Raw genomic sequence first — 17,338 nt, forward strand, 5'->3', positions numbered from 1 at the left:
CACTAAGTAACCTGTGTGTTATATATGACTACTGCTAGTTCTGCAGAGTAACCAATGTGTAATGTTCTGTCAACTGCTAAGGTAGCAGGATATTACTGATATGTGATGTTTGGTCTAATAATTGCGTAGTGTACAATACAGTATATTTTCATATAATCTGGTGTTGTGTTTTCTTTGTGGTGGGGATATTGCGTCACATGTGTTGTGTGTGTTGTGCAAACGCTTTACACATAGCCTCCGAGTTAGGTCTGACTGCTCGTGCCATGCTACCAAGGGGATGAACAGGGGTTATCATGGACGTGTAACTCCCTTGCCCTGATTAGAGTGGGTGAGTTCTGCCTGGCTTAGGTGCATACCCTAGCCCACCAAAAACCCAATTTCTAACACATGTTGTCGAAAATCATTTATTTAAATAATGATACTGACAGACACTCATAATCAAAGTATATATGCTTTATTGCCAGTATTCAGTGTTCTTACCCTAATTTATGCCCAGGTATTGCACTTTACTATGAGTGAATGTTTTTGACATGTTATTTGCTGGTCTGAATTTCCCCTCAGGAGAGACAAGAATGATTTTACAATAACATTCAGACGTATTTATATCAGTTAGTGTATATTTATAAATTGTTGCATAGTATTGAGTAGGGTGTGTGCAATAAATGTACTTTTTCCTTTTTCAGAAGGAAAAGTGCAGACTGGACAATCATTTATAGAGTTTTAATATTGTGTACTTGTGAATGGTGATTATTAGCCCAACCCACCTCCCTCGAGGAGGCCTTGGACTGCTCTGCTTTGCTACCCTGTGAGAGTCATGCACTACAATGGGGTGTTTGGTTCCCAGTGGAGGACAAATGTGGGCCAATTACTTGCACGGCCACACACTTAATGACCATTGTTCTAACACCTACTCACTGTTACCATCTATAATTTAATGTTATTCATGGTTTCAGTTGAACTCCATTAGTGGAAATACCCTTATCAAAATCCAGTTATTCACTACTATGATGTAGCAATGGTGGGAAATATCTGTTTCCCACTCTTATAATGTCACCAGAGCAACAATTGCATCCTGAGCATTCTATAGCCTTGCCCAGGCCTCCAGAGACCTGCGTAAGGCAGAGAAATGGTGGCTGGCCATCTCACCTACCATCAAGCAAATCTGCACGATGCTAAGAGAGGCGGTAGAATGCCTGCATCAACCAGCATAATTGCTGTCAGCTTAGATCTCTGCAGACCCATGCTCATAGGGGGAAAAAAAGCTGCGCTGACCAGTGGTTCTCACAGAGCTGCTGTCAACGTACCACTCTCTGCTCCGTTTCGATTTGAGTGTGGAGGTGTCATATGCAGAGAGTGATGGGGTGGAATGGTAGTATGGACGGTGTCTCTCTAGACTGCAGGCTTCTTCCTCCAAGTATGAGGGATGGTGTACTCCCAGGGGGAAAACCCAAAGGGCATATTAGGCTTATTACACTGTGCTCAGACATAGTGTAGGGAGGAGAAATATATGCATCACTCCTAGTGACAGTATGGCAGGATTATTCTTGTGTTTTACTCTGTTAGTAACCTGTTTACTTTTATTGTGTTATATCATCCTAGTTATTGCAATACACGCCTTTTATATCTAAACTGCAGTTACTTCAATAAATCCTTATTGAACTATACTCTGCCTCTGTCGTCTTTGCCTGCATGAGACTTTTGGTAACTGACAGAAAGGGATGGGATCTGATCGACCACGATTCACCTGAGGAGTCATCTTGTTGTGCGCCCGGTTGCCACAATCATCTCGGCTCGAGATGAGGAGCTGCTAGTTAGCCGGAAAACCCAGATTCGGCCGACAGGCTTTATGTGGTGTGGAATTGTACTTAATAGCCACAATCCATGTGATCTTGTTTCCCAAATCCAGTAGCCTCATTAGTATAATGAGAACCTATTTGACAAGAAAAGGGCGGGGAACTGCATGCTTTTCAAAATGCTTTTAAGCCCTGGTGGGGTCCCATGGGACCCCAAAAGCAGAGCTAAGGGGTCAGGGTGTTCCTACCCTGGCCTTTTACCTTTTTTTACCTTTTTTTCTGAGACTCGGTTGAAGCCAAGTGCTGAGATGGCTGCCAACACTTCCTGGTTGAAGTATTGGCAGCCAATCAGCATGGGGACAGTTGGATCCTTGGAGGATCTGCATCCCTATATATTTATATTTTTACATTCTAATTTCCCCAAAACTACTAAAGGGATTCACACCAAATCATAAAAGGTATGTTTTCTGGACCAAGAGCTAGCTTTCTGCTGAATTTGGTGTAATTCTGTTCAGCGGTTCGAGCTAAAGTAGTGTACAAAAATTAGAAAAATCCATTTACGTAAAATGGGAAAAAAGTGTTTTGGGACCAGCACCCTCTTTTTTTCTCCACCACAGCTTAACAGATCACCCCAAAACTTTCAACACAGCAGCTGAACTTACCAAAGTATAAATTTTGAACACATTCATGAAGATTCGTCAAGTGGTGCAAAACTTATTGGCAAAACAAAAAATGCTGTCTATGGAAAAAAAAATTATCCTAACTATTACTACCTACTGGCGACCGACAGTAGGTGATATATGTATATATATCCTGTGACTTGCTGCTCGCTCAGGAACTCACATAGAACTTGAGAGAGATCATGCAAAAGGGAATGATAAAAAAAGAACAGTGCTTCATACAAGGAAAAATGTAGCAGGTACTCATCCTTAGGGAGAAAATGAAAGTTGAAGCCAGACATTCTCCTGGAGGGAAAAGGCACAATCATGCATTAAGCCCATAACCCAAAGGAAAGGATACAAACCAATGCTGTTCTATTCTGACTTTTTATGGGTGATTCTGACATATCAGCAACAATAGTTCATGGTATACCTACTGTGAGAAGTTCATTCTGACCATCTAGTTCCCCCATATTTTTCTGTTTTTTGATCACCTGGTATTTTACCATTTACTGTGGGGGAGCCTCATAACCTGTAACTCACCCACAGTAAACTCATGGTAAAATTGACTGTGCATGCTTGCTGCCAGTGTCCCCCTTTTAAGATAAGGCCTCTGCAATACAGCAAGGATAAGAGGCACTTGGCTGGTTACACATGAAACTGTGTGTACACACGTGTGAGAGCTGCGTGTGGGAGACTCCTGTCGTACACAGCCCAAGAACTGCGCACAGGTAGCCTGGCATAGAAGGGACTATGCAGGCCTTATAATGTGTATTTACACATGTGGTGAAAGTAACTGTGCTTTACTGTCTTGACTGTAGTGACACTACATTATACTCCAATGGGAAAGGCCGCCCTCGGTGTAACTCCAGTTCCCTAGTGTCCACAAACTCCAGAGTCACACCAATGTACAGTGTAACCTGTGTGCAAAGAACACTTCTGTGAAGTTCAAAAACATATGCCTACATCTTAGGGGTCATCTAGGAATCCCACATTTCACTGACTCAGCTCAGGACAAGAGCCCAGGATTATTGTGACCCTGCTGGGATGGGGTTAATTACTTTTCTCCCCAGATGCAGGAACAAAGGCCTTACCCATCAAAGGAAGCAATTAAAAGTGCTTATGTCAGCTCTGAAGGAGGAAGGGATTGGGTGAATTGCTCTGCATCAATCATCCATCTGTCATCCTATGCCAGGAAGGGGGCCTGCCCAGGCCACTCAGGCCACTCAACAAAGGATGGCGTCCAGACCTCTAGAGCCCAGTTCAGAGGGATGGCTTCTTTAAAGATTTTCTGGGGGAAGGCCCTGGCACTGATGTCACTGAGGGGTGGAGCTGAGACCCTTAGAGCACATGTGGCAAGTGATTCCTGAGTGACGCCACTTTCAGCTAGCCCAAAAGACTGTGCAGGGAGGTTGGAACAGGGGTAGAGAGGCACATCAGGATAGGCCAGAGGCACAGCCCTTCTGGGCACTCCCACCCCCACTTAAAAGATCCTGTGCAGGGGAGAGGGTTCACTCTTGGTTGTGCTTTTCTGTGGAATGGTGGCACTGGAGGCTGGCACCATGGGGAATGGGAAGGAAGAATCCCCTGACTGCTGAGACCAAGATTATTGAAATAAGCCTAACAGGGCCTGAGATATGTCTGCCTAAAATATTGGTGACTTTTGACCTTTTGTGAGGCGCCGGCGACGAAGCGTGTGGGGCTCTGCTGCCATTTTCAGCCTTGCCCACTGAATTTGGCCAGAACCTGGGGGCTGCCACCGAAATGAAATAACAGAAAAGGGTAAGCGCCATTGTGCTTTCCCCTAAGGAAAGAGAAAGGGGTTTAGGACCCCATCCCTAGGCCCGGAACAGGAGTCTGACAAAGGGTAGGGCCATCACACTCCCCATTTCCAAAGTGAGGGGGCCCAGGACCCATCCCTGAGCTCGAGAAGACATTGAGCCAAGGGAGCACTGTTGCGCTCCCCCCTGGAGGAGAGGAGGGACCTAGGTCCCCCACCACTGAGCCCCACCCCTGAGATGCCTGCAATGGAGCAGGAAGGTTGGCAGCATCACAGGCATCTGTACGCAAGGGCGGGTAGACCAGAGTGAAGTGCCTGCTCCTGCGGCAGCACTCAAGTGTGTTAGCCATCCAGGAAGCAAGTGCGAGCAGCCGGGGATGGGCTTCTTGAGCCGCTCTACAGTGAAAGAAACCTGCACAAGAAATAAAACTGCAGCACAAGGCCAAGTAAAGAGAGGAAAAACAAAAATAAAACAAAAGGAAAGTGATGCAGCTCTCCTCGGCGCAGTGGGAAGTTAAATTCCATATTTCATGTACAAGGTAAACATAATAGCACAAATCATTTCAACATGCCTATACCATGTTGTTGGACCTGGCCCTTGTGGCAGGTTCGTCCCCTGACTTTTTGCCTAATTCCTCCTATTTTTTCTGACCTCTCGCTGTTGGCTCTAGGACTCTGAGCACTTTATCACTGCTGACCAGTGCTAAAGTGCAGGTGCTCTCCAATCTAAAGTTGGTATGATTGACTTATACCTAATTGGCATATTTAATTTATCTATAATTCCCTTGTACAGTGGTATCTCCATACCCAGGGCCTGTAAATTAAATGCTACTAGTGGGCGTGCAGCGCTGCTTATGCCACCCACTGAAGTAGCCTTTCAAATTGGTCTCAGGCCTGCTAGCTCAGGGCCTGTGTGCGCAGTTTCTGCCACAGGGACCTGGCATCTAAATTTACTTGCCAGGCCTAGACCTCCCTTTTTACTACATGTACGTCACCCCTAAGGTAGGCCGTAGCTAGCCCTATAGGCAGGGTGCCATGTATGTGGAAGGCAGGACACGTGCCAGGTTGCGTGGCCTGTCCTGGTAGTGACAAACAGCCTAACTTGGTGTCTCACTGCTGTGAGTACTGCCTTCTCGTAGGATTGCATTAGAAATGTCCTGCCTTATCTGTAAGGGGTATTGTCTGATTTATGAGGGGTAGCGTACGCATGTTTGGTATGGTTGTAATGGTGATAATAAATGCTGCTTACTGGTGTAGGTGTATTTTTTATTACTATCACAGAAATGCCACTTCTAGAAAGTGCGCATTTATCTGTGCTTATGACTCTGGTGTTTTGCAGCTTGACTCCAATCCACATCTGGGTAGAGTGAAGTTGGGGCTTTGTGCATACTTTTCCGACAGCCTGTACACAGGGAGGGTGGAGGTGTCACAGAGGTGCATCTGCATACTGAATAGTCTTCCTGGACTGAGAGAAGGGAGAGGCCGGCACACCTCCATTTGTAAAGGCTGTGCCCTGGTCTCACACTATAGGGTCATTTACCCCCAACTGATGTTTGGAGCCTGTGCTCGAGGAGAGAGGGGGCACTCCCAGAACCAGTTGTAACTGGTTGGAACCTCCTCTCCCCTACCATTGTAAAACACTGTAAAGATTGAGTATAAGTACAGGGGAGTTTTTCCCACAATCTGGAGACTCTTGGAACTGGACACAGAAATGCTGAATGGACTCACCAGGGACTGCCATGGACTGCTGCTGCTGTGCTGACCCGTGACCTGCTTGGTCACTGGAAGGACTTGTCACTTGCTTGCATCCGCTTAGTGCTGGCCTGTTGCTGGGCCCCTCCACCTGTGGGCCTTTTTCCCTGAACTCTGCTCCCCAGGGGCAGGGTGCCATGGCCCCTGACCCCTGTAACCTTGTGAAGCGCAAGGAGTGCTTCATCCCTTGACAAAACAAGCACTTTAAAAAGCGCATCATCTTTTGTTCCTTAAAGTGCTTTGAGAGCCCTCCTTATTGCCCAGAGATACCACCGCGACCCGGGCTCCTCAGAAAGAGTAACTGTAGGAGGCTGGACTGGTTTGTAGTGAGTACCAAGGGGTACTTGCACCTTGCACCAGGCCCAGTTATCCCTTATTAGTGTATAGGGTGTCTAGCAGCTTAGGCTGATAGATAATGGTAGCTTAGCAGAGCAGCTTAGGCTGAACTAGGAGACGTGTGAAGCTACTACAGTACCACTTAGTGTCATATGCACAATATCATAAGAAAACACAATACACAGTTATACTAAAAATAAAGGTACTTTATTTTTATGACAATATGCCAAAGTATCTTAGAGTGTACCCTCAGTAAGAGGATAGGAAATATACACAAGATATATATACACAATAGCAAAAATATGCAGTATAGTCTTAGAAAACAGTGCAAACAATGTATAATTACAATAGGATGCAATGGGGAAACATAGGGATAGGGGCAACACAAACCATATACTCCAAAAGTGGAATGTGAACCACGAATGGACCCCAAACCTATGTGACCTTGTAGAGGGTCGCTGGGACTATTAGAAAATAGTGAGAGTTAGAAAAATAACCCTCCCCAAGACCCTGAAAAGTGAGTGCAAAGTGCACCAAAGTTCCCCTAAGGACAAAATAGTCGTGTTAGAGGGAGAATGCAAGGAAAACACAAATCAGCAATGCAACAACGATGGATTCCTGTCTGGAGGTACCTGTGGAACAAGGGGACCAAGTCCAAAAGTCACAAGCAGCTCGGAGATGGGCAGATGCCCAAGAAATGCCAGCGGTTGGTGCAAAGAAGCTCTTACTAGGCTGAAGAACTGTGAATACTGCAGGAACGACAAGGGCTAGAGACTTCCCCTTTGGAGGATGGATCCCCCACGCCTTGGAGAGTCGTGCAGAAGTGTTTTCCCGCCGGATGGACGCCAACAAGCCTTGCTACACGCAAATCGTGCGTTTGGCGTTTTTGGACGCTGCTGGGGCCCAGGAGGGACCAGAAGGTCGCAAATTGGACCTGCAGAGAGAGGGGACGTCGAGCAAGACAAAGAGCCCTCACTGAAGCAGGTAGCACCCGGAGAAGTGCCAGAAACAGGCACTACGAGGATGCGTGAAACGGTGCTCGCCGAAGTTGCACAAAGGAGTCCCACGTCGCCGGAGACCAACTTAGAAAGTCGTGCAATGCAGGTTAGAGTGCCGTGGACCCAGGCTTGGCTGTGCACGAAGGATTTCCGCCGGAAGTGCACAGGGGCCGGAGAAGCTTGCAAAGTCGCGGTTCCCAGCAATGCAGCCCAGCGAGGTGAGGCAAGGACTTACCTCCACCAAACTTGGGCTGAAGAGTCACTGGACTGTGGGGGTCACTTGGACGGTGTCGCTGGATTCGAGGGACCTCGCTCGTCGTGCTGAGAGGAGACCCAAGGGACCGGAGATGCAGCTTTTTGGTGCCTGCGGTTGCAGGGGGAAGATTCCGTCGACCCACGGGAGATTTCTTCGGAGCTTCTGGTGCAGAGAGGAGGCAGACTACCCCCACAGCATGCACAAGCAGGAAAACAGTCGAGAAGGCGGCAGGATCAGCGTTACAGAGTTGCAGTAGTCGTCTTTGCTACTATGTTGCAGGTTTGCAGGCTTCCAGCGCGGTCAGCGGTCGATTCCTTATCAGAAGGTGAAGAGGGAGATGCAGAGGAACTCGGCTGAGCTCATGCATTCGTTATCTAAAGTTTCCCCAGAGACAGAGACCCTAAATAGCCAGAAAAGAGGGTTTGGCTACCTAGGAGAGAGGAAAGGCTACTAACACCTGAAGGAGCCTATCAGCAGGAGTCTCTGACGTCACCTGGTGGCACTGGCCACTCAGAGCAGTCCAGTGTGCCAGCAGCACCTCTGTTTCCAAGATGGCAGAAGTCTGGAGCACACTGGAGGAGCTCTGGACACCTCCCAGGGGAGGTGCAGGTCAGGGGAGTGGTCACTCCCCTTTCCTTTGTCCAGTTTCGCGCCAGAGCAGGGGCTAAGGGGTCCCTGAACCGGTGTAGACTGGCTTATGCAGAATTGGGCACCTCTGTGCCCAACAAAGCATTTCCAGAGGCTGGGGGAGGCTACTCCTCCCCTGCCTTCACACCATTTTCCAAAGGGAGAGGGTGTCACACCCTCTCTCAGAGGAAGTTCTTTGTTCTGCCATCCTGGGCCAGGCCTGGCTGGACCCCAGGAGGGCAGCTGCCTGTCTGAGGGGTTGGCAGCAGCAGCAGCTGCAGAGAAACCCCAGGAAGGGCAGTCTGGCAGTACCAGGGTCTGTGCTACAGACCACTGGGATCATGGAATTGTACCAACAATGCCAGGATGGCATAGAGGGGGCAATTCCATGATCATAGACATGTTACATGGCCATATTCGGAGTTACCATGGTGAAGCTACATATAGGTAGTGACCTATATGTAGTGCACGCGTGTAATGGTGTCCCCGCACTCACAAAGTTCGGTGAATTGGCTCTGAACAATGTGGGGGCACCTTGGCTAGTGCCAGGGTGCCCTCACACTAAGTAACTTTGCACCTAACCTTTACCAGGTAAAGGTTAGACATATAGGTGACTTATAAGTTACTTAAGTGCAGTGTAAAATGGCTGTGAAATAACGTGGACGTTATTTCACTCAGGCTGCAGTGGCAGGCCTGTGTAAGAATTGTCAGAGCTCCCTATGGGTGGCAAAAGAAATGCTGCAGCCCATAGGGATCTCCTGGAACCCCAATACCCTGGGTACCTCAGTACCATATACTAGGGAATTATAAGGGTGTTCCAGTAAGCCAATGTAAATTGGTAAAATTGGTCACTAGCCTGTTAGTGACAATTTGAAAGTAATGAGAGAGCATAACCACTGAGGTTCTGGTTAGCAGAGCCTCAGTGAGACAGTTAGGCACCACACAGGGAACATATACATGCACACCTATGAGCACTGGGGCCCTGTGTGACAGGGTCCCAGTGACACATACATATAGGCCACAAACCTATGAGCACTGGGGTCCTGACTAGCAGGATCCCAGTGACACATAACAACCATACTGAAAACATGGTGTTTTCACTATGAGCACTGAGGCCTGGCTATCAGGATCCCAGTGAGACAGTGAAAACAGTGACAAACACCCTGACATACACTCACAAACAGGCCAAAAGTGGGGGTAACAAGGCTAGAAAGAGGCTACCTTCTCACACAACCCCCCCCCAAACGAAGGACAATAAGGCTAACCTTGGCCAGTTGAGACTTTATTGTCTAAGTGGTGATAAGTAGAGAGTAGCTCTGCAATAGACTGGTTACTCCCTTTATCATCCACTATATGGTTACTTCCCTGTGGGGATGTAAACCACCCTGTTTGAAGTTTTTTAGCTAACCAACAATGTGAAGATGTATTTTCAGAGTTTCTATCAGTAAGTTTTAGTTTAGAGCAGTGGGAATTATCCACTGAACCTATTTGCAATGATGGAAATGCCAGACAGGGATGCTGTCTCAGTAAAGCCATAGCTGGGCAAAAACTTTGTCCATTTGGCTGGAAGAGGGAACAGGGATGCTGTTTCTCTTGAGTTGGAGCAGGGCAGGGATGCTGTCCTATGAGCTCCACACTAGGGCAGGGATGCTGTCCTAAGTGTTGTGAGGCAGTACAGGGTTTCTGCACTAAAGTTTCTCTGGGAGGGTTGGAGGGATGCTCCATGTTAACTAAAATGGTGTTCTTTTTGTCACCAATGTTAGTTATCCCACAGAGAGGTACTTCTACCTCAGGGAGTCCAGCTATGCCAGCTGATGATTCCCTTGGAACAGGTGCCACCCCAGGAGAGGTTTCTCCCACCACAGGAATGGTATCCTGAATGGTAGGGTGGTTAGGGGATACTGTGATACCCTTTTTACCTGTTGATGGAGAGGGATCCTGAGTTTTCAGGCCTTCTCTCCTTTGCTTTTTCATTTCAGTAGAAATGAGAGGGAACAATTCCTCAGGGATGCCCAGCATGGCTGCATGGGCATAAAACTCTACATCAGCCCAACCTGAGGCCTCTAGGTCATTACCTAAGAGACAGTCTACAGGTAAGCTAGGTGATACCACCACCTGCTTAGGGCCAGTAACTCCACCCCAACTAAACTGAATTATAGCTAAGGGAAGAAACTTAGTGGAGTTATGGACATCAATAATCTTATACTGTTGTCCAATGATGTGTTGTTCAGGAGGCACTAGGTTTTCAGTCACCAAAGTGAAACTGGCACCTGTGTCCCTGTAGGCCAAGGCCTCAACACCATTTATTGCAACTGTCTGCCTGTACTTATCCATTGTAAGGGGACAAGCAGCCAGTGTGGCAAGGCCAGTGCCACTAGGTGTGACAGAAACTGTCTTGGGACTGATTACATCAGTTTCCACTATGGACCCATAAGTGAACCCAACTACACCCTTTGCTTGACTGTTGCCAGCAGTCCCACCACTAGTACCACTACTGCTAGGGGCACTAGAGCTTGATGTATTAGTGGTGGTAGGCTCAGGGGGTTTACCTGGACAGGACTTATCCCCTGGCCTATGGCCTCTGTTTTTACACACAAAGCACCAAGGCTTTTTAATGTGTGCAGGTTGGGAAGAAGAGGAAGACTTTGTTTTATCCCCACCCTCTGAAGAGTGTTTAAGATTTGAAGTGGGATCTTTGGTTTTACCCTTATCCCCATGCTTATCTTGAGATTTTTCACCATCTTTCTTCTTATTGCCATCTTTGTCACCCCCTGTATGAACTTTTCTGTTCACTCTTGTTCTGACCCATTTGTCTGCCTTCTTTCCCAATTCTTGGGGAGAGGTCAGATCAGAGTCCACCAAGTACTGGTGCAACAAATCAGACACACAATTATTAAGAATATGCTCTCTCAGGATTAAGTTATACAGGCTGTCATAATCAGTAACTTTACTGCCATGTAACCACCCCTCCAAGGCCTTCACTGCCTGGTCAATGAAATCAACCCAGTCTTGTGAAGACTCCTTTTTGGTATCTCTGAACTTGATCCTGTACTGTTCAGTGGTTAAGCCATAACCATCCAGGAGTGCATTCTTAAGAACTTGGAAATTGTTAGCATCATTTTCTTTTACAGTAAGGAGCCTATCCCTACCTTTTCCAGTAAATGATAGCCATAGGATAGCAGCCCACTGCCTTTGAGGGACATCCTGTACAGCACAGGCCCTCTCAAGTGCAGCAAACCACTTGTTAATGTCATCCCCCTCCTTGTAAGGGGGAACTATCTTATGCAGATTCCTGGAATCATGCTCTTTTGCAGGATGACTATGGGGAATACTGCTGCTGCCACCATGGGTATCTAAACCCAACTTCTGTCTTTCCCTCTCTATTTCTAAAGACTGTCTATCCAAATCCAGCTGTTGCTTCTTGAGCTTCAGTCTGGTTTGCTCCACTCTCAATCTATTGAGCTCCCTTTCCAACAATCTGTCATCAGGGTGGGTGGGAGGGACATTTCTAGATACAGAGGTATGATGGGAATGAACAGAAGGAGACCTGTCCCTTACAGAGGGCACCCTAACAGCTTGGCTACCAGTATAATGTGAGAGCACATCATCAGTATGATGTGATTCAACCTCTGTACCAACTATGCTAGACTGTCTAGTAATGGGCAGGCTAAGAAGTTTCTTTCCTGAACCTTTTTCTGGGGGAGTCCCTGGATCAGGTTGAGAACCATTAGCTACTTTTTCCACAGATTGGGCACTTATGGCCTTATCCTGTACTCTAAGCATATTAATTAACAGTTCTAAGGAAGGATTCTTCCCTACACTCAAACCTCTCTCTATGCAGAGACTCCTTGCTCCTTTCCAGCTAAGGTGATCATATGCAAGTTTGGACAGTTCAACTTTTTGGCCTGTGCCAGACATTTTTTAGAGAGAGTTAAAGTGATAGACAAAGAGAAAAAAGTTTTCAGAACTTTTTGGAAAGACAGAAAAAAACTTTTTAAACTTTTAAGAACTTTTTGAAAGTTTAGTAGTACTTTTCAGCACTTAGAAAAGAGTGAAAAGAGGAAATGCAAAACTTTTTGGCTATGTGTATATACACTGACCTTGTTTTGTATATTTTTCTCTTATGAAAAGTACAATGACAAGAGTGGTAAGTAGTCTCAAGCACTTATCCCACCACTGCACAACCAATGTAGGAGGCTGGACTGGTTTGTAGTGAGTACCAAGGGGTACTTGCACCTTGCACCAGGCCCAGTTATCCCTTATTAGTGTATAGGGTGTCTAGCAGCTTAGGCTGATAGATAATGGTAGCTTAGCAGAGCAGCTTAGGCTGAACTAGGAGACGTGTGAAGCTACTACAGTACCACTTAGTGTCATATGCACAATATCATAAGAAAACACAATACACAGTTATACTAAAAATAAAGGTACTTTATTTTTATGACAATATGCCAAAGTATCTTAGAGTGTACCCTCAGTAAGAGGATAGGAAATATACACAAGATATATATACACAATAGCAAAAATATGCAGTATAGTCTTAGAAAACAGTGCAAACAATGTATAATTACAATAGGATGCAATGGGGAAACATAGGGATAGGGGCAACACAAACCATATACTCCAAAAGTGGAATGTGAACCACGAATGGACCCCAAACCTATGTGACCTTGTAGAGGGTCGCTGGGACTATTAGAAAATAGTGAGAGTTAGAAAAATAACCCTCCCCAAGACCCTGAAAAGTGAGTGCAAAGTGCACCAAAGTTCCCCTAAGGACAAAATAGTCGTGTTAGAGGGAGAATGCAAGGAAAACACAAATCAGCAATGCAACAACGATGGATTCCTGTCTGGAGGTACCTGTGGAACAAGGGGACCAAGTCCAAAAGTCACAAGCAGCTCGGAGATGGGCAGATGCCCAAGAAATGCCAGCGGTTGGTGCAAAGAAGCTCTTACTAGGCTGAAGAACTGTGAATACTGCAGGAACGACAAGGGCTAGAGACTTCCCCTTTGGAGGATGGATCCCCCACGCCTTGGAGAGTCGTGCAGAAGTGTTTTCCCGCCGGATGGACGCCAACAAGCCTTGCTACACGCAAATCGTGCGTTTGGCGTTTTTGGACGCTGCTGGGGCCCAGGAGGGACCAGAAGGTCGCAAATTGGACCTGCAGAGAGAGGGGACGTCGAGCAAGACAAAGAGCCCTCACTGAAGCAGGTAGCACCCGGAGAAGTGCCAGAAACAGGCACTACGAGGATGCGTGAAACGGTGCTCGCCGAAGTTGCACAAAGGAGTCCCACGTCGCCGGAGACCAACTTAGAAAGTCGTGCAATGCAGGTTAGAGTGCCGTGGACCCAGGCTTGGCTGTGCACGAAGGATTTCCGCCGGAAGTGCACAGGGGCCGGAGAAGCTTGCAAAGTCGCGGTTCCCAGCAATGCAGCCCAGCGAGGTGAGGCAAGGACTTACCTCCACCAAACTTGGGCTGAAGAGTCACTGGACTGTGGGGGTCACTTGGACGGTGTCGCTGGATTCGAGGGACCTCGCTCGTCGTGCTGAGAGGAGACCCAAGGGACCGGAGATGCAGCTTTTTGGTGCCTGCGGTTGCAGGGGGAAGATTCCGTCGACCCACGGGAGATTTCTTCGGAGCTTCTGGTGCAGAGAGGAGGCAGACTACCCCCACAGCATGCACAAGCAGGAAAACAGTCGAGAAGGCGGCAGGATCAGCGTTACAGAGTTGCAGTAGTCGTCTTTGCTACTATGTTGCAGGTTTGCAGGCTTCCAGCGCGGTCAGCGGTCGATTCCTTATCAGAAGGTGAAGAGGGAGATGCAGAGGAACTCGGCTGAGCTCATGCATTCGTTATCTAAAGTTTCCCCAGAGACAGAGACCCTAAATAGCCAGAAAAGAGGGTTTGGCTACCTAGGAGAGAGGAAAGGCTACTAACACCTGAAGGAGCCTATCAGCAGGAGTCTCTGACGTCACCTGGTGGCACTGGCCACTCAGAGCAGTCCAGTGTGCCAGCAGCACCTCTGTTTCCAAGATGGCAGAAGTCTGGAGCACACTGGAGGAGCTCTGGACACCTCCCAGGGGAGGTGCAGGTCAGGGGAGTGGTCACTCCCCTTTCCTTTGTCCAGTTTCGCGCCAGAGCAGGGGCTAAGGGGTCCCTGAACCGGTGTAGACTGGCTTATGCAGAATTGGGCACCTCTGTGCCCAACAAAGCATTTCCAGAGGCTGGGGGAGGCTACTCCTCCCCTGCCTTCACACCATTTTCCAAAGGGAGAGGGTGTCACACCCTCTCTCAGAGGAAGTTCTTTGTTCTGCCATCCTGGGCCAGGCCTGGCTGGACCCCAGGAGGGCAGCTGCCTGTCTGAGGGGTTGGCAGCAGCAGCAGCTGCAGAGAAACCCCAGGAAGGGCAGTCTGGCAGTACCAGGGTCTGTGCTACAGACCACTGGGATCATGGAATTGTACCAACAATGCCAGGATGGCATAGAGGGGGCAATTCCATGATCATAGACATGTTACATGGCCATATTCGGAGTTACCATGGTGAAGCTACATATAGGTAGTGACCTATATGTAGTGCACGCGTGTAATGGTGTCCCCGCACTCACAAAGTTCGGTGAATTGGCTCTGAACAATGTGGGGGCACCTTGGCTAGTGCCAGGGTGCCCTCACACTAAGTAACTTTGCACCTAACCTTTACCAGGTAAAGGTTAGACATATAGGTGACTTATAAGTTACTTAAGTGCAGTGTAAAATGGCTGTGAAATAACGTGGACGTTATTTCACTCAGGCTGCAGTGGCAGGCCTGTGTAAGAATTGTCAGAGCTCCCTATGGGTGGCAAAAGAAATGCTGCAGCCCATAGGGGTCTCCTGGAACCCCAATACCCTGGGTACCTCAGTACCATATACTAGGGAATTATAAGGGTGTTCCAGTAAGCCAATGTAAATTGGTAAAATTGGTCACTAGCCTGTTAGTGACAATTTGAAAGTAATGAGAGAGCATAACCACTGAGGTTCTGGTTAGCAGAGCCTCAGTGAGACAGTTAGGCACCACACAGGGAACATATACATGCACACCTATGAGCACTGGGGCCCTGTGTGACAGGGTCCCAGTGACACATACATATAGGCCACAAACCTATGAGCACTGGGGTCCTGACTAGCAGGATCCCAGTGACACATAACAACCATACTGAAAACATGGTGTTTTCACTATGAGCACTGAGGCCTGGCTATCAGGATCCCAGTGAGACAGTGAAAACAGTGACAAACACCCTGACATACACTCACAAACAGGCCAAAAGTGGGGGTAACAAGGCTAGAAAGAGGCTACCTTCTCACAGTAACGCGCGGTGTGAAGCGCTTGTTGTGCCATGAGGAAATTACCGCCGCAGCCCGGACGGGCTGTTTATTGTAGGTGTGGGGACATGCTGCTCTTTGTGCCCCCGGGGCACGAGAAAGCCGAAGATTTAGGAACTTGAAGCAAGCGTGCTCCTAGCGGTGCCCCGGGGTGAAGTTCACTCTGAGGAGTGCCCAGGGGGCACCAGAAAGCCCTTACTTGGGCCCAACACCGCCGCAAGCGGGGAGGAGAGACGAGGACACTTGTGCACCAGACCGTGTGCAAGCGAATGCATACAGGCGGCCCCAAGAGGAAGGAAGACCTCATCGGAGGTCTCCCTTTTGATCCCAGGGCCACCCTGGAAGCAGGACACAGGAGGGGAGGGAGATTCCCTCTCCCCTATAATCGCTCCAGTGACGCAGAGGAGTTGCTGCAGGTCCGCGGGTGGGGCAGAAGCCTCATCAGAGGCCCCCGCACCTCCGGTCCCATTTTTGTGGCCCCTTTGTGGGGGCCAGTATGTTGGCCCCCAACTGTTGGAGGGCGAGTGAAGGCCCGGGTGGGGAGCCCCCAGAGATCGCGGGCCCCAAGAGGGGCCCGTCACTAAAGCGGAGGGGTTGCATGGCACCCTCCTCCTTTCTTGATCAATTGCTGACCTTGGCCTCCCCTTGTGAGGGCCGGTGGAGGCCCTGGGGGACCCCTAGCGATCGTGGGCCCCAGGAGGGGCCCGACATTAATACAGAGGGGGTGCCTGTCGCCCCCTCTACCCTGGAAGGTTCCAGAGGCCCCCGTTTGGCGCAGAGGAGCACTGGGGGGCCCATTTTCATTCTCTTGGCACTGGAGGTGCCTTCATCTTAAATCAGGTATTGCTCAAAGACCATATATACAACAAAGGTTCTTTTTAAAGACTTTATTGACTTATATGTTGCCTATCTGTTTTAGGATGTTTCATATGTGTATGCAAATGTTCCTTTTATGGACATAACATGCTAATATGTTTTTCTGACTTGCCATACATTTTATAATGTTCCTAATATGGGCATCTATGATATTTCTATGACAAGTGCTTTGGTGTAGTAACGTGTTTCCTGACTACTGCTTATTTTGCAGGACACTAAGTAACCTGTGTGTTATATATGACTACTGCTAGTTCTGCAGAGTAACCAATGTGTAATGTTCTGTCAACTGCTAAGGTAGCAGGATATTACTGATATGTGATGTTTGGTCTAATAATTGCGTAGTGTATAATACAGTATATTTTCATATAATCTGGTACTGTGTTTTCTTTGTGGTGGGGATATTGCGTCACATGTGTTATGTGTGTTGTGCAAACGCTTTACACATAGCCTCCGAGTTAGGCCTGACTGCTCGTGCCATGCTACCAAGGGGATGAACAGGGGTTATCATGGACGTGTAACTCCCTTGCCCTGATTAGAGTGGGTGAGTTCTGCCTGGCTTAGGTGCATACCCTAGCCCACCAAAAACCCAATTTCTAACACATGTTGTTGCAAATGCTTTATTTAAATAATGATACTGACAGACACTCATAATCAAAGTATATATGCTTTATTGCCAGTATTCAGTGTTCTTACCCTAATTTATGCCCAGGTATTGCATTTGACTATTAGTGAATGTTTTTGACATGTTATTTGCTGGTCTGAATTTCCCCTCAGGAGAGACAAGAATGATTTTACAATAACATTCAGACGTATTTATATCAGTTTGTGTATATTTATAAATTGTTGCATAGTATTGAGTAGGGTGTGTGCAATAAATGTACTTTTTCCTTTTTCAGAAGGAAAAGTGCAGA

This window comes from Pleurodeles waltl, chromosome 2_2, assembly GCF_031143425.1.
Source record: "Pleurodeles waltl isolate 20211129_DDA chromosome 2_2, aPleWal1.hap1.20221129, whole genome shotgun sequence".
Classification (NCBI taxonomy): Eukaryota; Metazoa; Chordata; class Amphibia; order Caudata; family Salamandridae; genus Pleurodeles; species Pleurodeles waltl.